The sequence below is a fragment of the Suricata suricatta genome, chromosome 4 (assembly GCF_006229205.1).
Source record: "Suricata suricatta isolate VVHF042 chromosome 4, meerkat_22Aug2017_6uvM2_HiC, whole genome shotgun sequence".
In the NCBI taxonomy this organism is placed as follows: Eukaryota; Metazoa; Chordata; class Mammalia; order Carnivora; family Herpestidae; genus Suricata; species Suricata suricatta.
Window position 1 is genome coordinate 140,550,196 of NC_043703.1, and position 22,733 is coordinate 140,572,928.

At 37.9% G+C, this 22,733-nt stretch overlaps 1 long non-coding RNA gene across 1 annotated transcript in view; it reads right to left on the reverse strand.

The window, feature by feature from the left end:
* Positions 1-5,998: 5,998 nt before the first annotated feature.
* LOC115289127 overlaps positions 5,999-22,733 on the reverse strand; it is a 42,505-nt gene continuing 25,770 nt past the window's right edge. The window contains exons 2-4 of the long non-coding RNA XR_003907397.1: positions 18,923-19,140; positions 17,257-17,355; positions 5,999-6,735 (exon numbers count right to left, since the gene is read on the reverse strand). This is a non-coding gene — a long non-coding RNA (uncharacterized LOC115289127). The remainder of the gene's footprint in view (positions 6,736-17,256; positions 17,356-18,922; positions 19,141-22,733) is intronic.

The window sequence follows — 22,733 nt, forward strand, 5'->3', positions numbered from 1 at the left end:
CCTTTATTTTATTGCCATGTAAAATATCTGGGCCAGCCCTTGAACTCTAAGTGCTTGATGAATGGCAGCTACTCTTGGCCAGAGAAGGTGCAGTGTCTGGACAAAGCTGTCATTCAGCAATTGCATTTTTTGCCACAAGAGGGTGCTCTCTAGAATTTTTAGGCCAACCCAGATTAATAAGGTAACTTACATATTTGGAAATTTTAAATACCCTATTGTCATTTTAGGTTGACATGATCATTGTCAACCTTTCTTTTTTTAAAACTTATTTGTTAGTAATTTCTACATTCAACGTGGGGCTTGAACTCAAGACGAGATCAAGGGTCCCACACTCTAATATGAGCCAGCCAGGAGTCCCTAATGTAGACCTTTTTAATTTAAATGTGTAGTGTAGAGTAAATGTAGAATAAATGTAGTGTAGAATAAACTTCATGTAATCTTAACTCTTCTTTTAAAACTGAAGTATTCTCAATGATCTAGGGCCATTGTTTTCAACTCTTTTTCTCTGTGTAGGGCTAGAATATGTATGCAGATTGAGTACAATAAAAGTCTGAAGGGAAGGTACATTCATCCTTAAGTGTATTCCATTTTCTCCTAAAACTAGAGTGCAAGAAAAATATGGTTAATTTAGGATTCTATGGAGTGGTTTTTGAAACAGGAGGTTAAAATATGACTGTGACTTAGCTAACAAGATATTCTGTCTTGTTCTTGCTGAAACCTTCATGGAAGGAACGTTTTCCTACTGGCTTTCTAGGAGATGTTGTAGTGTTCTGTTTGTTTTCAAAATTAAAGAGCCAAAGCACACTTAAGACGTCAGCTAGTCCCACCCCTTCACATAATAGATGGAGACAATGATACCCACAGTGTTAAAATGCCTCCCAAGGTCACAAAGCTGGTCAGGGCAGCCATCCTATCTTGCCCCTGTAAGGATCAGAAGTTTGTCTTTCTTCAGGCACCTGGGTGGCTAAGTTGCTTAAGCGTCCAACTCCTGGTTTTGGCTCAGGTCATGATCTCATGGTTTTATGAGTTCGAGCCCTGGGTTGGGCTCTGGGCTGGTATCTCAGAGACTGCTTGGGATCTTCTCTCTCTCTATCCCCCTTCCTCTGCCCTACTCCCACTCATGCTATCTCTGTCTCTCTCAAAATGAACAAATAAACTTAAAAACAAAAGTTGGTCTTTCTTCTTAGGGCATAGCAGGCTTTTATAAGAGAGACCCAGGAGAGCCTACATTGATAGGTGTGAACTTAAGACTTGAACATTATCTGCAATCATGAAGTATTTAAAATATGAAAAATGATAAGGGGTGGGAGAATATTGTTGAGTTCGACATGATTCTTGTCCTTTAGGGGCTGCCATTTAGATTTCTGAAGAACTCATGGAGGAGAAAAACAGCCAGAGCTTCATTGTGGTGCTACAATTCAAATTCAAAAATCTACCAAATGACACATCCATTTTGTGAAATCTGATACCTGCACTCTGTGGAGAGATCAGGCTGTGCACTATCATGAGCCTATTTCATAAAATGAAAGTTTAATAAAGGTCTTGGTATAGTAGAGATGGCATTTTGTGTTCTGGAAAAGGTTTCTTGTCACAAATTCCCCTGAACCCCTAATGCTTATTTCTGTAAGGTGCAACATTGGCTTTCCTGCATTCTAAAAGGGAAAAAAAGACCTCTAATGAGAAATTTGCAATTAAATAGTGATTTAGGTGGTCTGACCCTTTCAGAAACAAATAAATAAACCTATGATTTTACTGCCTTGCAGTTTTTTAATAGCTGTCTTGACTTTTTGTGGTAACCTTATAATAATCTCACCAAGAATCAAAGGATAAAGCTCTTGGCCCATGAAGGAATGAACTCATGAGGAGTCATTTCCTTTCTTGCCTGGCCTTTTGATTCTCTAATAGGCTGTGGGCTGAGGTCCAGGCATGGCAAATAAGATAGGGTAACAATAAATGTTAAGCAAAACCTTCTAGAAAAGGCTGCTGATTGTTTTATAGCATCTCCACTATCTCATGATAAAAGAAAGAGGAATGGTACCAGATGGTAATGTGGATGTCTGGATGATTTAATAGCCACTGAGTGGGTTTATTTCTAAGTAAGAGATTTACTCATTCACTCTATAAATCCATTAAGCTGTGATCTTAAAAGGTTCTATGGTATTTGTATCATGTCCCATTTCTTCCCACCAGTCATAGCTTGGGATGTGGGTGAGTGAAATGCACTGTTGAGGAAGGTTAAATATGTACTAATCTGTGTTAGTTCCCTTTGTCTTAACCTTCGTAGGATCAGGGTTTGGCTTTGCTCAGTATAGTCAGAAGCTAGGTAAGCGGTGTCCAATACCCTCTCCCACATGGCGGGCTGGCTGGGAGCCGGAGGAGGACAATGAAGGAAAGTGAAGGAGGGTGAGCAGTTATGTAGGAGGAGCGGGGGATGGGGGGGGTGGGGGGTGGGGGTGGGGGTTGGGGTAGGGGAAGGTGGGCGATGAAGTCAGGGAAAAGGGCCTTAGGAGAGAGAGACTCTCCTGACAGCGGGAGTTTCTTTCCTTCCCCTGGTCTTCAGTTTGCCTAAGTCCGATCCCTTCCTTAGCCTCCCAGGGAAAGAATCCTTCTGGGAGAGAGAATAAGTTCTTCTTCAAGCTCCTTTTTCACAAGGAGAGATGCTGAGTTTCTTTAAACACAAGCCATATGGTTGTGCCTCACAGTAAATAATTGACTTCTGTTTCTGTTCACTCACCTCATAAAGATGGTTTTAAGTCTGTGCAGCAGTGACACTTGTGAGAGAGAGAGTTGTTCTGAGAAGTGCATGTAGCATCCAAATTCAATGAGGCCAGTGGGGGGATGGGAGCCTCCAGAGGAGTAAGCATTCACAGGGTGTGGGCCCTCTGGAACCTGAAGAAAAGGATCCTTCCCTAAAGAGATGCATTTTTTCCCCCAGCATCGACTAGAACGTAAATGCCATAACATCAATTAAATTCCTTAATTAATTCATTAATTACCCAATTCATTAGTGTAAGATTCTTATACTAAATCTGTAGAGAGAGGTATAAATCTGACTGTAATCTGTGTTAAAGATGCATACTGCATAAACTTTGGAGTGACAACTAAAATATAGAGATATAGGTAATAAACTAATAGTGGGAAAGGAAAGGAATCCTAAAAAAGAGCTCACCCCAAAAATAATGTAGGGAAAGCAGAAGAAATGAATAAAAAAAACAGATGGGGAAAAGAGAAAAGAGTGAGATGGTAAATTTAAATCCAACCCTATCAGCAATTACATGAAATGTAAGTGGTATAAGCATTCTAATTAAAAGGCAGAATTTCCAGACTAAAAAAGCGAGATCCAACTATATGCTGCATTCAAGAAACCTGCTAGAATTACAAATACTCAGGTTCAAAGTTAATGGATGGAAAAATATATGCTATGAAAAAGTTAGTTAAGATAAGTCTGGAGAGGTTATATTAATAGCAGACCAAGTATTTTAGAGCAAGGAATATATTAAAATATTTTTAATTCTACTACAGTTAACATACAATGTTATATTAGTTTCAGGTGTTCAATAATAGCGATTCAACAGTTCTATCCATAACTGAGTGTTCATCATGATACTAATCCCCTTTACCCATTTCACACCCTCTCCCCCTCCCCTGCCTACCTCCCCTCTAGTAACCATCAGTTTGTTCCCTATAGTTAAGGGTCTGTTTTTGGTTTTCTCTCTTTTTTAATTTGTCTGATTTCTTAAATTCCACATATGAGTGAAATCATATGGTATTTGTCTTTCTCTGACTGACTCATTTCACTTAGCATTATACCCTCTAGATCCATCTATGTTGTTGCAAATGACAAGATGTTTTCTTTATTGTGGCTGAGTAAAATTCCATACATGCACCACATGTTCTTTATCCATTCATCTATTGATGAACACTTGGGCTGTAGAGCAGAAAATATTATAAGTGATAAAGAAAGACAGCTCATCATGATAAAGAAGCCAATTTATTAAGAATGTAAACCTAAATTTGTACACATCAAATAACAGAGCTTCAAAATCTATAGGCAAAACTTCTATAATTGGAGGGAGAAATGAATCCATAATTGAGTCAAATTTCAATGCTCATCTCTGTGCACATTATCTGTAAACTTCCAAATAACCTGTATGTCAAAGGAGAAATCACATGATAAATTAAAATATTTTGAATCAAGGAGTGTAGCTGGCTCAATTGGTGCAGCATGTCACTCTTGATTTCAGGGTTCTGAGCCCCACATTAGGTGTAGAATTACTTAAAAAATATAATCTCAGGGACACCCGGGTGGCTTAGTCAGCTCAGCACCCAATGCTTGATTTCAGATCATGAGCTCAAGCCCTGCATTGGGCTCTGTGCTGAGCATGGAGTGGGCTTGGGATTCTCTCTGTCTCTGTCTCTGCCCCTCTTCCCTGATCATTCTCTCTCGCTCTCTCTCTCTCTTCTCTCTCTCTCTCTCTGTCTCAAATAGATTTAAAAAAATGAAAAAGAATAATTAAAATCTTTAAAAACATTTGAATCAAAATGAAAATGAAAAACGTGACACGGGGCATCCACAAATGGTTATGATATAAAAATCAGGACTGAATTTATAACTAAAATGGCAGAAAAATATATGAAGCAACGTTCAGGTGTTGACAATGTATGGTGTGTGACGGTGGTTCGTGAACAAAAGGAAATGATCCAGATGAGCCCACAGTTTCCTTAGCTTATTGATTAAAGAAACTGTTGAAGCCACAGCACAAGGAAGGGAAACCCAAACAGTGTGAAGATCTCCCTGAGTGGATGAGACGGAGTTGAGGATTTGGGAAAGCCAGGGTAGCTGGAATTCTGAGGGCAGAGGTGTCTAGGGGAGGCTGGGGAGGGCTCACAGAGGCAACACATAAACTAGGCCAGTATGAAAACAGAGATGCATTTTAAAGATGGACACAACTTCCAATATATTTAACTGACAATTTGGGATAGAACATTTTAAAGATGAAAAGAAGACCTGTTGTCTTAGGTAAGGTATTCGTTTAGATTCTAGGGGCTCTGTGTAATCTTTATCCAGTCATCTAAATTCAGCTGAGGTCCACTCTTCCTTTACAGATGAAGCATTCTTCTTCCCAAATTAGAAATGCTATGAATACTCTAACCCCCCTTTGGCTACTAGCAGAATTATTGGCAGAGCCTAATGTGGCTGAGATGTCATCACACTTTGTCAACAGTTCTAATGCATTAGCTCCTTTATTCTAAAGCCTTGGAAATATGTTAGGTAGATTTGTTCTGTCTGGTACCTGTTTAATAGGTTCATTATTTTTCTTTAGCCTATAAGAACCATAGGAAAAACCTAGATGCTTGCGGATCTCTGAAGACAAGTCATATCAAACTTTTCATTAGTCATTCAGCAAATCTATATTGAGACACCTGGATATCTACATACAGGAGAATGGATTTGAGCCCTTCTCTCACTTAATAAAAATGAACTCAAGATGAATTATAAAGGTAGATAAGTGTAAGAGCTAAAATATAAAAATGTGTAGAAGCAAACATAGGAATGAATCTTTGTGATGTTGGGTTAGGCAATGATTTCTTAGATATGACGCCAAAAGCAAAAGCAATAAAAGAGAAGATTGCCAGTTGGATTTTATCCAAATTAAAAACTTTTGTACTTCAAAGGATACCACCAATAAAGTAAAATGGCAACCAACAGACTGAGAAGAAATATTTACAAATCATATATCTGATAAGGGATTTATATTCAGAATATAAAGAACTTCTACAACTCAATAATAGATAGAAAAATAACCCAATTAAAAATGGACAAAAAATTCAGATAGACATTTCTTCACAGAAGATATAGAAATGTCCAATAAGTATATAAAATATGCTCAACATCATTAATCACTAGGGAAATGCAAGTCAAAACCACAACGAGATACCATTTCACACTTACCAGAATAGCTATAACTAAAAAAGACAGAAAGTAATAAGGGTTGAGGAGGATGTGAAGAAATCAGAAAGAACCCCCATACATTGCTAGTGGGAATATAAAGTGGTGCAAACTTTGCAAAACAGTTTGGCAGTTCTTGAAATGTTAAATGTAAGATTACCATATAATACAGCAATTATATTCCTAGATATCTATCTACTTTTATTTGGGCTTAAAGCACTAAGTAATCTGAAATGACAGTTAAGTATCTCTTGGCAGATATTAGTTTGGTTGACACCTTGTCACAAGGCAGAGAGCAGGATGAAGAAATGGAAGAAGACAGAGCTGCAGAGGAGTCTGAGCAGGGCTTCGAGTGCCCTCTGGTGGGAACTGCCTAGAGGTGCAGAAGAGGCCATGGGCAATTGGAAGTTGAAATAACTCTGGGCACCCCAGAAAGTGGAGAAAGAGGCCAGAAAGGAATCAAAGAGTCAACTTCAAGGGAGAGATTTGATTAATTATAAGGAAGACAACAAATCTTGCTCTGAGCTTCTCATCACTGGAGTGTTCAAGAAGAAGCCGGAAGATGTGTTGGTGGCGAGGGGTCAGGTTGAACGGAAGCCAGGCACTAGATTAGTGTCCTCTAAGCCCCACTCTGCGTTTGTGGCTCTAAGTGCTAGACATTGACGACAATATTCCTGGTTGACAAGTTTTCCTGGGGCCATCTGGCCTATAGTTCCAGGTGGTTGATGGGAATCCGAATACAATCTCGCCAGACATCAATGATTCAGTTGCATTGCCAGTAACACCTGGATGTGAGTGGATGGGAAAAGGCAGAATGTAAGTGGTTTAGTTCAGTTCAATCTGGGCAACAGAAGTTAGTTTCTGTCTAGAGAGGTAGAGTTAGTTCTCCCGAATGCTTATGCTTCTTGCATTCAAAGGAGCTGGGGAAGGAAAAAAATGGAGAAACTGTGATAGATGAGAAGAGACTCTAGAAAGATGCTATGTTGTGAGCTTATTAGGCAAATCACTGTTCTAGCCAAAAACTTTTATGTTTTATTCATTTTCAGGAGAAAGAAGAATATTATAAGAAAAATGATTAGCGATGTCTTTTTCACATCAACTTGATTACAAGTTATTTGTTTATTTATATTTATTTACAACAAATTGTACCTGTTTCAAGTGTAAATACCATGAGTTTGACAAGTATATACACCTGTGAAACTACCCGTCCAATCAAGATACAGAATATTTCCTCGTTCTCAAAAGATTTGTTATACCTCTTTGCAGTGCATTCTTCCCTCCACTCCTGGTCATGGACAATCACTGATAGATTTTGTTTTGTTTTTACTGTAGGCTAGTTTGAAATTTTACCTTAATGAAATCATACAGTATGTACTGTCTTTTATGTGGTTTCGGTCACTCAGCATGACAATGCTAGGATTCCTCTGTGTGGTCAGTCCATTCCTTATGATTGCCAAGTAATTGTATTAAATTTGCCAAAGGATATCACATTTTCTTTTCCATTTCACATATTGAAGAATATTTAGGATGTTTCTGGTTTTTGACAATTATAAATAGAACAGCTATGAACATTTGTGTACAGATTTATGTGTGAACATGTTTCATTTCTCTTGGGTAAATACGGAACAATGGATACTGAAATATGCTACACAAATGTTTATAAGAAACTGCCAAACTGGTTTTCCAAAGTGGTTCCAAAGTGGCTCCATCATTATGCATCCCTGGCGACAACATATTAGAGTTCCAGTTCTGCATTTTTACCGGCACTTGATATTGTCAATTAAAAAAAAATTCTAAATCGGTATATAGTAATAATAATTAAAATGTTTTATATCTGCATTTTCTTAATGACTAAAGGTGGTGAGTATCTTCTCATGTGCTTGCTTGCCATCTGTTTTCTTTATTGGTGAAGTGTTTGAATCTTTTGCATTAAAAAATTGGGTTCTCATTGTTGAATTTTGAGCATTACATATTCAGAGTACAAATGCTTTGTCAAGTGTATGTACTGAAAATACTTTCTCGCATTTTCTGACTTGGTTGTTTATTCTTTTATTAATTTTATTTGAGAAAGAGAGAGTGTGTGAATGAGGCAAGGGCCTGAGGTGGGAGGGGGGAAGGGATGGAAGAGAGAGAGAGAGAGAGAGGAGAAGAGAGAGAAAATCTTAAGTAGGCTCCACTCTGAGGCCAGAGCCCAACGCAGGCCAAATCCCATGACCTTGGGATCATGACCTGAGCTGAAATCAAGAGTTGGACACTCAGCTGACTGAGCCGGCCAGGTGCCCCTTTTTATTCTTTTTATTTTATTTTTTTATTTAAAAATATTTGTAAATGTTTTATTTATTTTTGATACAGAGAGAGACAGAACATGAGAGGGGGAAGGGCAGAGAGAGAAGGAGACACAGAACTGGAAGCAGGCTCCAGGCTCTGAGCTAGCTGTCAGCACAGAGCCTGACGCGGGGCTCAAACCCACGAACATGAGATCTGACCTGAGCCGAAGAAGGAGGCTTAACCGACTGAGCCACCCAGGTGCCCCCCTTTTTATTCTTTTTAAAGTGACTTTGACAGAAAAAAATTTAGCGCTGATGGAGTATAATTTTTTTCTTTTATTATCATATTTCTGGTATCATATCTAAGAACTCTTTGCTTAAACCAAGTTTACAAAGATTTTTTTTCACTTGTGTCTTCTAGATATTTTATAGCTTTGTATTTTTTTCATTTAGGTGTCTAATCCATTTTGAGTTAATTTTTTTGGTAAGATGTGAGAAATGAATTGAGGTTAACATTTTTGCATATGAATATCCAATTGTTCCAACAGCATTTATTACAAAAGACTCTCTCTCCTTCATTGATTTGCTTTTGCACATTTGCCAAAAATTTGTTGACTATACTGGTGTGGTCTGTATCTGCCTTGCCTATTCTGATTCACTGGTCTGTGTGTCTTTTTACCAATGCCACACTGCCTTGATGACTTTAGATTTATTAGTTTTGATATCAAGTATGTGTACACTCCTATTTTTCTTTTTCAAAATTGTTATGGCTATTGTAATTTCTTTGCCTTTCCATATCAAATTTAGAATTAGCTTATAATCATCTACAAAATTAGTTTTTTGAGATTTTGATTTGTATTGCATTATAACTGTGGCTCCTTCTGGGGAGAACTGACATCTTGACAAGTTTGAATCTTTCAATCCATGAATGTTGTATGTCTCTCCATTTACTTAGGTCTTACTGGTTTCTTTATCAGTGTATTGTGGTTTTCTGCATACAGATCCCTGTACATATTTTGTAGTATTTATTCTTAAGTGTCCCATTTTTGGATGTTCTTATAAATGGTATGTTTTTATAAATTTTGAACTATTTGTTTTGAACTCTATTCTACTTAAAAAATTATTATAGTAAAGACTTTGATTACTTATATGAGATCATTCTGCTTTTATAAGTACTAAATGCTATAAATTTCCCTCTAAGCATTGCTTTCCCTGTATCCTATACATTTTGATATGTTGTATATTCTGTATCTTTCAGTTCAAACATTTTATTTCCTTTATGTTTTCTTCTTTGACCCTTGGATTGCTTAGAAGTGTTTTATTTAGTTCCCAAATATTTAGAAAATTTCCAGATACCTTTCTGTTATTGGTTTCCAATTTTATCCCATTGTGGTAAGAAAACATACTTTGTATGAATTGAATCCTTTTAAATTGATTGAAAGTGTTGTTACAACCTAACATATGGTCTTTTCTTGTAAATGATTCATGTGCTTTTGAAAAGAACACATATTTTGCCATTATTGGCTATAGTGATTTACAAATCGTAATTAAATGAGGCAGATTCTCTATTTCTTAACTTTTTTTGATCTAGTGGTTCCATCAATTTCTGAAAAGAGTGTTAAATTTTCCTACTATGATTACATAATAGAATTATGTGTTATGTCAATTTCTGTTTTAGTTCTATCAATTTCCACTTCTATTTTGAGGCTCATAGGTGTATATATATAATTAATTGATCTACAAATCCAACAGATAACATTAAGATTTTGAAATGCCTCTTTTACCCTTTAGCAAAATTCTACTCTTTATTTGAGAATCTGTTTTATCTAATATTAATATATCCATCCCAGCCTTCTTATGGTGATTACTTACATGTTATATATTTTTCCATGTATTTAATTTCAATCTTTCTGCATCTTTATATTTAAAATGTATCTCTATGATACGGGGTGCCTGGGTGGCTCAATCAGTTGGGCATGTCCTGACTTTGGCTCAGGTCATGGTCTCACCATTCGTGGGTTCGAGCCCTATATTGGTCTCTATGCTGACAGCTCAAAACCTGGAGTCGGCTTCGGATTCTGTGTCTCCTTCTCTCTCTGCCCCTCCCCTGCTCTTGTTCTGTCTCTTTTTCTCTCAAAAATAAATAAGCATTAAAAAACATTTAAAATATGTCTCTATGATAAATAAAGCTACATTGTGTTCAAAAAAATGTCTCTTGTAGACAGCATAAGTTTAATCTTGGCTTTAAAAAAATCCATTCTGATTGTTTTGGCAAGTTTAGTCCATTAGAATTTAATATTATTAATATGATTAGATTTAGATCTACTAATTTATTATTTGGTTTGCTCCCTCTGTTCACTATTCCTTTATTGTCTTTTATTCTGCCTTCTTCTCATTATTTATATACATTTTAGAATTCCATTTTAATGTTCTCTATTGGATGTTAAGTGATACTTCTTTGTGTTATATTTTTGGTTTTAGGGTTATAATATACATCCTTAGCTTTTCAGAGTCTTACAGTTAATTTAGAGTTAATAACTTAGAGTCTATCTTACACATCTTCATACATATATAATCCTTTAATTGTAGGTCCATCCATATATGCCCCTTCCATGCTTTATGTTGCAGTATCATAATGTATTACATTCCATACTAACAAAAAACTCCAGAAGATAATGTTAAAAGTTTATCTTCAAATAGCATTAGAAAGAAATTAAGAGAAAAAATGTCTTATTAAACAATACACTTATCATAATGAAAAAATTAAAATGATAAAAATATACTACTTGAATCTTACTGTATTTCTGTACCTTTAATGAATCATCTTTTCATCCCTCAAAATGTTAATAGTGACATGTGGTAATAATAAGGTAAATTTTTAAATACTACATGTATAAAAACTTTAAAAACCATTTTAAAATTAAAATTATATAGCATATATAATTATATCTATATATAATTTTAACCACAGATATATGTGGTTCATTATATGTTTTTTCTTTTTTTAAATGAACAGAGGAGAAAAGATAAATGAACACTTTTGTTTGCCTTAAATGTTAGGCTTAGGTGTTTGCTATGTTCATTCATTCACTGAGTAGGAATCTATTACTTCCTATGAACCATTCTCTTGCTTCTAGAGGCATACAGTCTAGTTGGGGAAAGATAAACAAAGAAAAAGCTGTGAACCAATAATTTAATTGCTTCATTGGGCGTCACATTTCATATGCAGTGTGAGCATATGAAGGACACCTAAGCTGGCTGACTGCATTACAGAAGGCGTTATTAATGACATCATACATTTTGAGATAAAATTTAAAGGTTGTACAGAAGTTTTCTAGGTGGATATATTGGGCAAGAGTATTCCAGGCAGAAAGGACAACATGTGCAAAGCCATGGAAATATGATAGAACATCATAACTTCCTAGAATATTTGCCATTTAAATAAATAGCACAAAATAAAGTCTCAAAAACAAAAACAACAAAGAATAGCCTTGTATGTAAATCTCTGTACTTACTCTTTTCTGAATTTCCTTGGTACTATTTCCCTTCAGCCTAAAGAACTCACTGTAACATTACTTACAGTGTAGGTGTGATGGCAATGAATACACTTAGTTTTACACTATTTGAAAATATCTTTCTTTCACTTTCATTTATGGAAGATATTTGGGAGGTGGATACAAAATTCTTACTTAATGGGTTTTCTTTCCCCTGTCAATGCTTTAAAGATATTTCACTGTATACTGGCTTCCTTGGTTTCTGATGAGAAGTTGTAATTGCTCAAACAGTTGTTGAAAAGAAACATAACAAGCTTTTAAAACACGTGAAAGACAGAAACTTAGCCAAAATGACAAGATGGAGGAATTCTCCCCACAAGAAATGTCAAGAAGAAATCACAGCCAGATACTTGCTCAAAACAGATATAAACAATATATCTGAACAAGAATTTAGAACAACAATCATAAGACTACTAGCTGGGCTTGAAAAAAGAATAGAAGACACCAGAGAAACCCTTGCAGCAGTGATTAAAGACCTAAGAATTGGTCAGGATGCATTAGAAAATCCTATAACTGAGATGCAAGTGACACTGGATACAGTGACAGTGCGGAGGGAAGAAGCAGAGGAAAGAACAGAAGAAACAATTATAAGAAACAATTAATCTGAAAAAAAGAGGGAAAGACGATTACTAGAGCATGAGAGGAGATTTAGGGAACTAAGTGATTCCATGAAATGAAACAATATCCATATCATAGGAGTCCCAGAAGAAGAATAATGAGAAAAAAGGGCAGAAGGTTTATTTGAACAAATTATAGCTGAGAATTCCCCTAATCTGGGGAATGAAACAGGCTTCCAAATTCAAGAGTCACAGAGAACTTCTGTTCAGAATCACCAAAAACAGGTCAACATCATGACATATAGTGAAACTGGCAAAATACAAAGATAAAGAGAGAATTAAGAAAGCAGCTAGGGATAAAAGGCCCTTCACCCACAAGAGTGACCACATAAGGTTAGTAGCAGACCCATCCAGTGAAACTTGGCAGGCCAGAAGGGAGTGATAGGAAATACTCAATGTGCTAAATAAGAAAAATATGCAGCAAAGAATCCTTTATCCAGAAAGGCTGTCATCCAGAATAGAGGGAGAGATAAAGACTTTCCCAGAGAAACAAAAACTAAATGAGTTCATGACTTACAAGAAATTTTAAGGGGGACTCTCTAAGTGAAGGGAGGGAAAAAAGACCAAAGCAACAAAGACTACAAAGGACCAGAGAACATCACCAGAAACACCAACTCTTCAGGTAACCCAATGGCACTAAATTCATATCTTTCAATAATCACTCTGAATGTAAATGGACTAAGTGCTCCAATCAGAAGACATGAGTAGCAGAATGGATAAAAAAAAAAAAAGATCCATTTATATGCTGCCTACAAGAGACTCATTTTAGATCTAAGGACACCTGTCAATTGAAAGTGAGGGGATGGAGAACCATCTGCCATGCTACTGGATGTCAAAAGAAAGCCAGAGTAGCCATACTTATATCAGACAAACTGGATTTTAAAATAAAAACAGTGTGGAGGCTCCTCAAAAAACTATCGATAGAACTCCCCTATGACTCAGCAATAGCACTGCTAGGGATTTACCCAAGGGATACAGAAATGCTGATGCATAGGAGCACATGTACCCCAACGTTCATAGCGGCAATTTCTATAATAGCCAAGTCATGGAAAGAGCCTAAATGTCCATCAACTGATGAATGGATCAAGAAGATGTGGTATATATATACAATGGAGTACTATATGGCAATGAGGAAGAATGAAATATGGCCATTTGTAGCAAAGTGGATGGACCTTGAGGGTGTCATGCTAAGCGAAATAAGTCAGGCAGAGAAGGATAGATACCATATGTTTGTATTCATAGGTCTAACAGGAGATACCTGGCAGGGGACTATGGGGAAAGGTAGAGGGAAAGAGAGCAGGGGAGAGTGAGGGACACAGATCAAGGGAGACTACTGAATACTGAAAACGAACCATGGACTGAAGGGGGAGGGGGAGGGAGGGGGGATGGTCATGGTGGGGGGCACTTGTGGGGAGAAGCACTGGGTGTTATATGGAAACCAATTTGACAATAAACTATTAAAAACATATCAAAAAATGAAATTAAAGGTTGTTAAATGTAATGTGTCATTTTTGCAGAAATAATGATTCCATGATTTTCCCTTTATCTTTGGTTTTTGACTGTTTGAACATGATGGCCTGTAGAGTGCGCACGGGCGCTCAGAAGCAAGAACGCGGGGGTAAGGGAATGAGGAAAAGAAGAGAGAGTCAAAGGATGGGAACGGGAGGGACAACATGAGTGATGCCCTTATTGCCACTTTATTTCTCACATGCAAGCAGTTTTATGCATAACACAGACAGCCACAGCTACGGAAAGGGTTTTTTTTCTAGACAAAACTTTTTCTGTTCTCACAGTTATTGTTACAACATTTTCCTGGCAACTTTACTATCTTAAAGAGTGCCAAAGCATGAAGGACATTTGCACAATAACATTCAACTCAAGTGATTTAACCTCTGAGGAACTGGATCAACCGCAAGGTTGTAAGGGCGATCACGCTCGCCTCACTGGCTCCTTGCTGCTGCTTCCCACAATGGCCTAAGTATGATTTTCTTCAAATTTATTCTGTTTGGGCTTCATGAAACTATGGATCTTTAAATCAACGCTTTTAACCAATTAGAAGTTTCTGGTCATTATTTCTTGAGATCCTTGTTTTCTGTCCTTTTCTCTTTCTCTCCTCTTTCTTTAACTACATTCACACACATTAGACCCTTTGAAATTGTTCCATATATCTGTGAGTCTCTAGTTTTCTTCCTGTTCAGATCATGTACTTTCTATTGATCCGTCTTCAAGTTACTGCCTTCAGAGAAAAGCCGCAAAAAATGGAAACTTACCATGTTCCCTTATGTTTCTTGGACAGATTTCAACTTTCCTTCAAATACTGCTTGCTTTTGTTTTGTCTCCAGAGTGTTGGGTAGTTGCTTTATATTTTTTCCAGATTTTCTAATTTTCTAACTCGTTGTTTTTATTTTAGAGAGAGAGGGGTGGAGGAGCAAAGGGAGAGAGAGAGAGAGAGAGAGAGAGAGAGAGAGAGAGAGAGAGAGAGAGAGAGAGAGAGTTAAGCTCCATGCTCAGCATAGAGCCAGATATGGGGCTTGAACCCATGACCCTGGAATCACGACCTGAGCCTAAATCAAGAGTCAATCCCTCAGCTGATTGAGCCACCCAAGTGCTCCCAGATTTTCTAACTCTTATTTTCAGCAAGATCAAGTTATTGGGTCTTTGTTTCCTCATGCAGTGAGCAGAAATGAAGGGTATTATTTTTACTTCATATCAGCACAGACCTAACTCAATCCTTTACAATTTATACAATCATATTTACAGTCCTCAATGAATTAATAATAATTGTAATGACCTAACGTCTGCAAAAATAAAGAAAGATTTAAAACTGTTCATTATACCATACTTATTAATGAAAAAAAGACTCATACATTTACAACATCTTTTATTGATATACTCCTAGTTAACTAGAAAGATCTGTCTGAATTTCCAATGTCTTGGTTTCTTTATCAGTCCAAAAAAAAAAAGGTTAAAAAAGCTAGACTATATTAAGTTTGTCCTGAAAAATACTCTGCTGTTATATATGGTGTTGTTTATAAAAAGGTTGTGTGGTTAAATACATATGGGAATGTAGGATTAAGCGTTCTTTTCTGCAATATTTGTCAAAACTAATATGTTAGGAGTTTCTGAAAAGAGGACAAGATCAATGTTACTTTTTTTGAGAGAGAGAAAGAGGGGTGCATGTGAGTGGGGAAGAGGAGCTGTGGGAGGGAGGGAGAGAGAGAGCGAGCGAGAGAGCGAGCGAGAGAGAATGAATCATAAGCAGTTTCCATGCTCAGCACGGAGCTTGATGTAGGGCCCCATCCCACAACCCTGGGATCACCTCCTGAGCCCACATCAAGAGTCAGAGGCTCAACAGACTGAGCTACCCAGGTGCCCCAATATTATTTATTTTTGCTTTTGTCTCAGGCTTTAAGATGCCTCAGACTGTTACTGATCCTTGATATTTTGTTCTTCATAGAGTTTCCCCCCCCATTAATTTGTCTTTTAAATGCTGCAATAAAATATTACTTATCTTCCTTACTGAGTTTTTTGGTGCCTCCTATGCCTCACCTGCCTCCCTCTGAGTACGAGTGTAACCACATCTCTACTGGACAGTGCTAGTCTAGAAAAACTCTCACACATCTCTCTACTCAAGAGGACATGTACAAGAATGTGGTCGCATTATTTGCCATCAAAAATTTAGAAATAACCTCTATGTTTATCAACAAGGTAATCAATAGCTAGTCTCCATGCAATAAAATCCTCATTTATACAGAGTTAAGATGAACAAATTAGTCCAAAACACATAATCAAGGAGAAGTTGTCAATACATTCAGAGTACATTAAGCAAAAATAAAGGTTGCAGAATATTACCTAAAGTGTAGTACCAATCAGTGAATGTTTTAAAAACTCCACAGAAAAATAACAAATGTTGTTTATGATATACACATGCAGTAAAAGTATAAAAACACAGGTGTGATACAAACTCATCTCAGAAGAACTGTTGTCTCTGGGAATGGAGGAAGGGAAATGAGATTAGGAAAAGTTATATTAGAGACTTCAACTGTATGATTAATTTGTTTTAAACAAAAGATTGGGAGCAAAATGGCGAATTGCCAGAATTTGTGTTCTGCCAGTGGGCATGTAGATTAATCTTGTGTTATTATTCCCCATAGTTTTCTCTATGTTAAAAATAGATCAACATAACAAGTAAATTAGAAAAATACATTGTGTGAGACAGTTGGGGGTTTTTTTTGAGACAGCTTTTAAAAAGACTAAGTTTCAACGAGTTGGTACAGCTGTTGCAATTGAACAAAAGTACAGGGAAGGTTCTATTCCTTCCATGAGCTGGAAGTACAGCCTGGTGTAGTGACAAACACTAAAGCTTTGGAGAGGGATGAGATCCTAACTTGGCTGCATTTTAGCTGTGGAAACTTGAGTAATATCATGAGATTTTGGTTTTCATGCCTGTGAAATAAGGATCACATTTGTCTTAAGAGGTTGCTATAAGGGTCAGAGTGCCAACTGGCAAGTGGACGGCACAGTGGACATTCTATAAACTGCAGACTTATGTACATTAGTGCAGGTTTTCCTTCTCTTCCTTTATACCTTGGACCTTCTGTGTAACTTCCACTTTTGTTCTTACTTCAAAGCCAAGGGAAGAGGAATATCTGCTCAAATGAGAATAAAACCACAAGCACACCTGTGTCACCAAGAAAAGCAAATAGCTCCTAACACAATCAACATATATATTTCAGCAGAATGAAATGTAATTGAAACTTTACTGTGTAATGGCACTAACACTTGCCCAACGGATCTCACTGAGAAGTTATGAACACTAATTCTGTGATGAGTAAGAAAGCCTTCTCTGAACTCCAATGGATTCTTACCTCTTCTGCAGTAGTCAGTACAGGGGACTTTTCCTCATTTTGGCAGGTTTGACGTGGAAAATACAGAGCCACAGGGGCCTCTGAAACCAAGAGCTGGAACTGTAGAGATATTGGATATTTATTATCAGGATGACCTTAAACCACTTCTCAGTGAAAATCAGGTAGCTGTCAGAATTGAAAAGGATTTTCAATGTAATTGTCTCATGTGTTCCCCACAGATAGGCTAAAATGAGGTAAGATATTCCTAAAGTACACAGCATTCTGTTTATTGGGGTGCTCTGAGGACAGATAAAAACACCAGAGTCCCTTCCTTTGTTGGTCAGTCTACACAACCATTCATCGACATTAACCCTTCCGTCCACTCAAAAGGGAAGGCAAGCCATAAAAGAGAACCTCCTATGTGTCAAAGATTATGTTAGAATTATTTTACATACAGTATTCCATGTAACCCGATTATTATGAAAGTATAAAAACCAGATTATTATGAATCTGGTTACATATGAATGAAGGTGAATGTGCCATAATCTCTGAATCAGAAGTGTGTTAGGGTAACTGGGGCACTATTATAAGTATACAAATAACTAATACAAGTCACAACACACAAAAATACAATGCTCAAAGAAAATGCTACAGGAATCAGAAGACACATCAGACAGGGGCCGGCATTAGGAAACAAAGAAGGAAGATTTTAAACTGGCTAGGAGTGATCGCATTAAGCCTGTGCCCAGGATGGGGTGAAGAACATAATCAGATGGAGGGAAACAGTGAATAAAAGCATGAAAGAGGGAAAGTTCAGGCTGGGAGAGAATTATCACACAATCTGAAGATGAGATTAGACTCATGGGTCCCTTCCTTTCATGGAATGACTTCATTGTGGTCCAGAGAGGAATCCTTCTATCTTCAGTATCCAATCAACCCAAAACCGTGGGTCTCCTACACTTACACACTTATAGCTTTGATTATATGAAATAACATGCCCAGAACAAAGCTAAAACTGTTCATATTGTGAATTTATTCCTTTCTTACAGTTTGATATTAGGGCCCTTACTTTTTCTCCTTGAGTGAAGACTTGGGAGCACATTAAAGTTCTTGGAACCTAGGCAGCTTGGAGATGGCAGATTTACAGCCTCTGTTTTAGAACCAGCAAGATGTAGAGTCAAACACAGAGAGCTATTAGGATGTCACTTCCCTCTCACAGCTTCCATGATCTGTGCCCTCCCTGTCCTCCTGTCACCAGGAGAACGTGCCCTCTTTTCTCTGCCTCCACGAAGGCACTGATGAAACAGCATCAACCCATGATCTTTATCATCAGACTCTATCAGTTTTTTCTTCCCCAAATAAAAACATGATCAAGCCTCTCTCATTAAAGTATAAAAACCATCAAACACTTTCTTGATGCTAAATCCTTGCTATTTTTGTCAATCACCCATCCATTCTTTATAGTCAAGTTCTTGACAGAGTTCCTCTACATTGCCCTTTTCCATTTCCTCTTCACCATTTCACTAGTTAGCCTGCTGGGTCTTGGATTCTACCCCATCCCTCCACTGAAACGGCTCTCAAAGTGTTAATTATCTATCGCTGTGTAACAAATAACTTCAATATGTAACAATTAATAACAACAAATATTTGCTATCTTACAGGAACCAGGAATTTGAAAGTGGCTTACCTGGATGGTTCTGGCTCAGGATTTCTCACAGGCTTGCAATAAAGCTTCCAGGAGAACTACAATCAATTAGGGATCAACCGAGACCAGAGGAGACTTCCACATTCCCTCCCATGGTTGTTGGCAGCCCTTGGTTCTTACTGGCTGTTGTTCAGGGGCTTCCATTCATTCCATGTGAGCCCTCTCCATGGGGGTTCTCACAATGTGGAGGCTTGCCTCTCCTATAGCAAGAGACCAAAGAGAGAGAAACAGACTTAAGAAGGTGCCACAGTCCTCTGTAACCCAAACTTAGAAGTGACACAGCACCTCCTCCATCACATGTCATCTGTCACACAAACCAACCCTGGCATGATGTGAGAGGGACCACACAGGGTTGGGTCAGTGGAGTTGATCTTTCTGTCTGTCTGGCATGCTCACTAAGGTCACCACTGAGGACCTCCTCATGACCAAATCCAGCGGACACTTTCTTGTCCTTACCAAGTGTTATGGCCTGCATGTTTGTGTCCCATCCCTCCCAATTCATGTGTCGAAGCCCTAATGCCCAATGTGATGGTTTTAAGAGGTGGGTTTTTTGTGAGGTGATCAGGTCATGAAGGTGGAACCCTTATAATGGGATAAGCAGAGCTCTGAGAGAACTTACTTCTTCTTTCCCTCTCCCTCCAGCACTTGAAGACATAACCAGGAAGAGGGTCCTTACCAGGGACTGAATTGGCTGGCCTTAATCTTAGGACTACCCAGTCTTCAGAACTGTGAGAAATACATTTCTGTTGTTTAAACCACCAGACTTTGATAGTTTTGTTACAGCAGCCCAAATTGACTAAGACACCAAGTAAAAGGTTTTGCTTCCGGGTAGCACTCCACTCCACCTGACCCCTCCCTCCATAACCTCCTCTTTTCTCTAGGTGTTTGTGATTTCCCCCTCTTGGTTGTCCTCCTACTTCTTGGTCTGCTAATTCTCAGTCTCCACTCTTCCCTTCAATTTGCCTCATAAGTCTGGGTATACTCCCCAGGAGAATGTCCTCACGTCCCTGACTGCCCTTTGCTAAAACTCGTGGCTCCAAGCTGAACTCATTTTCCCCTTTTCATACCTTGTTTTCCTGTGGTCACCTCATCAGTGACTATTCTTGGACCTCACCTGACATCAGGGGTCTCAGCAATGTCAGAAAGATTGGCTTAATTGGAGTTTGAAAGCTATGGAGTCCCAGAAATATTTTGCTTGTTTAAACTAAATTGTGTCTACAATAAATGAAAAAAATTAAAAACCCAGATTTTCATCTACTCTTGAAACTGAATTTTTACATAACAACATGAAGTGGGAGCTGAGCGGCAGCTACCCCACTTATTCTAAGCATGTACCATCCAATCGGCTGTGAAGTTTGTCATGGTCCCCACTGCTGCCTACTGACCTCTAAGAAGGTCCCTGAAATGCTTTGCTTTTTACATTTTATTTTATTTTTTATTACCTGCACAGACCTTGTAGTAAAGTGTGTTATAAATTTGTCTGCAAATATGCTGGTGCTTCTTTTTAAAAAAAAAAGTTGCAGAATTATTAATTGCCTGTCCAAAAATATAGATACTATTGCAATAGGATAGGAAACGTGGGCTTTACCTTGTTCCACCTCAACCTCTAAATTAAGGAAAGTGAAGTTAAATTCCCTATGAGTGAAGATCGGTTCCTTTTAGTATCAGTGGTAGCTCCTTTTTGCCCTTGTTGTTGTTTATTATAAACATGGCAAACAAGCTGCCTGATTTGCTTGTGTGTATACAGCGCAAGGGAACTTAGAGCCTAGTCTCTTTGATCCAAGGACTATGGAAAAGACCGACCTGAGCTCAGTGATCAAGTCACTTAAGTTTGCTCAGTGATTTTTGCTCTCTTGGCCAGACACATTTATTTCAGTTGGATGGATTCTTTCTGCTTAAATCTTTCCGGATCATCCGTTTTGATAGGAGGTAGGTGTCACTTCTCTACACCACAGAATTATTCCAGTTGGGTGGAGTCAAGTCCCAGGGAAGCTGGGCAATCACCTACCTCTCTTGCAGACTCAGCTCCTTCCTGAGCTGCCTCCAGGTAAGGGATGGGACCAGCCTCTGCAAACAAAGGGTTTGGTCACCTTAGCTCCATGTGAGCAGGATTCCAAGGACATACACATGAGACTGAAAAACTGCTTCTTTATAAATGAAACAGAAAACGATGTTTTTGAAAACTCCACACAAAAATGTACTATATTATTAAATCGGAGATGAATAACATGTAGAGATGATTGTAAACAAGGAAAATTGCCCTGAAATGATAGATGGTTTGTTCAATCCATTTCAGGTCCTTGGTAACATTTTGCAGGTGTAATCAAGGTTCTGCTCTGCTAAAGCTAGGCCACAGATTACCTTGTCTGCCAGCAGTTTGCTCGTTGGATTTATGACCATATTTCCCCACATATAAAGATCTCTAGGAACCTAATTTTTTCAGGGGTTTTCATTTCCTTACAAAAGCTTATGTACTGCTTTCCACTTTTCTTTCATAAAATGGGGGGCACAGTTTAAAACTAGGATACCTTAGAAGGTCTGCATATAATATTTTTTTCTTTTTGACTATACTAAGCTATATTATATAAATAAAAACATGGTGTGAGCCAAACACATTCATATTTCAACACAATAGAGTTTCTCTGCAAGCCATGAAATTTAAGTATCCTATCGAATGAATTCGGTTCCACATTGAATTTCCCTCTCTGAGCCCCCATGTTTCTGAGATCTTATTACTTCTGGCAATAGAAGAAACTGGTCAGTCTGGACAGGTAGAGGAGAAAAACCTGGTCTCTTCAAGTCAAGGGAAGCCAAATAATTAAGTTAGTTCCAAATGGCACAACTTGCTGCTTTAACCTCAAAGTCTTCCTGCACATCATTAAAAGTAGGGTTCAAGAATGTCAAAACAATTGGACATTTGCTTCAATTTCCATTTTGTTTTGGAAGGATCTCTTTTGGCTGAACGAGGACAAAGCTGACTCTTGATTCAAGAAGAAAGTGGAGTAAAAGAAGCAGAAAAAGCAAAAAGGGAAAGTAACTAGATATTGGGGTAAGGGAGAGGGAAAGGAAACATTTATTGAGAACTAACTATAACCAGGCATTTTGTATATTTTATCCCATTTAAGTCATAAAACCCTGATAAGTAGGTAATGTGTCCACACCATGAATGAAAGATATGAGACTTAGAGAGACTGGTGGGCTAATTCCCAAACCCATGTTCTTTCAATCACTACCTGGAAAATAAGAAAAAGTGAGATAAATGTGTTTGAAGGATTATGACCCATTCACTGCAGGGATTGTTGAGAAATTGGTGAAAGGGATGTGTAGGGCTTGAGGAATTTGGGCTGAGGATGACAGGCTTAGATGTTATTTCAAAAGGTGGAGAATCAAATACAAGTTCCAAAGAGGTCTGGCAAAGTTCCTAAGGCCTAGGCTTATGTCTTGATCATTTGGGAGTGTTTGGAAGGCTTTCATGGTTCCTTGATTTAGCCTGGTGATTTAGTGAGTGACGGAGAAGGCAGTAAGTTTTATCCATTGAGGAGCAGGGAGTGGACAGGTGCCAGACATGACCTGACTTACCTGTTAAGAGAATGACTCTGCTTGCTTTGTGGACAACAGTCAGTAAGGGCTCAAATATAGAACTAAGCCAACCAGCCAGCGGGTAGGGCGGGGGTCCAGGTAAGGTAGGGTGGTGGCAAGAACCAGAGGGTTAGTTAGGGTGGAGAGAGTGAGGAGTGGTTGGACTTATATCATCTTTAATTTACTTTATTTTATTTTTTTTACATTTACTTAT